Below are 881 nucleotides of genomic sequence, written 5' to 3' on the forward strand. Positions count from 1 at the left end.
CCCCCTTTTTTTTCTTTTTTTTAATGCAAAATATTTAAAGCTCAAAGTTTCAGTTTCCAACTGTTTTCAGAAGTCAATTTGCTTCATGTTATTTAGATTGGCAAGTTTTGGACTTTCTAAGTAAACTACTCGTCAGAGTTGTAGCTGAGGAACTTGTTTTTAAAGCGAAATAACTTTGGGTGAGTTATGCCTCTTGAGTTGATAACGTATTGAACCTGTTTCCTGACACACCTGCCCACTGTTGCTAAAGGTGGGGTCTCGTCGTGATCCTGTCCCACCTAAGTTTAGACCATAAACAGCATAAGGATTGACAATGTCCTGGCATGGTCTTTTTAAGTTCGTGACTCGTTGACTTAATTTCACACGTTCAATACATTGTGTTTGAATTGTTTCTTGCATGTATTGATTATCTGAAGTATAGTTTCTTAAGCTCCAAGGCCGTTGTTTATTTATTTAATTATAAATGTATTTATTTATGTATTTATTTATTTATTTATTTTGCTGTTTGTTATGGACGTTGATAACCCTTCAATGAAACGGTGCGTCTATTATTTGTGTGTGGCGGCCTGGGTACTGGTATGTCATGTATTGTTGTGCATGTACTTTATACACCGTTTACATTTTGTGAGTCAAGCGCTCAGGTGTTGTAAGCGCTCAGGTGTTGTGTACGAGTAGTTTCAGTCTTGTCTCTCTAATTCATTATCATACAACTTTGTTTATGGAGAGTTGTTAATAGAGATAAGGCGGACTATATGTCTTATCTCATTTGAAATAATGTTCTGTAAATGGTATAGTTTTGCTAGTGACGTCAAATCATAAGTATGCATTTACTGTTGCAGGTGGCTTGAGGATACCACTAATAGCCCCTTCTTCTTCCCTCC

At 36.4% G+C, this 881-nt stretch overlaps 1 protein-coding gene across 1 annotated transcript in view; it reads left to right on the top strand.

Annotated features, from left to right (window-relative positions):
• LOC100533515 (cadherin-like protein cad2) overlaps window positions 1-881 on the top strand; it is a gene marked incomplete at its 5' end in the record, with an annotated part of 55,967 nt that overhangs the window by 53,246 nt on the left and 1,840 nt on the right.

This window comes from Aplysia californica, unplaced genomic scaffold, assembly GCF_000002075.1.
Source record: "Aplysia californica isolate F4 #8 unplaced genomic scaffold, AplCal3.0 scaffold00443, whole genome shotgun sequence".
In the NCBI taxonomy this organism is placed as follows: Eukaryota; Metazoa; Mollusca; class Gastropoda; order Aplysiida; family Aplysiidae; genus Aplysia; species Aplysia californica.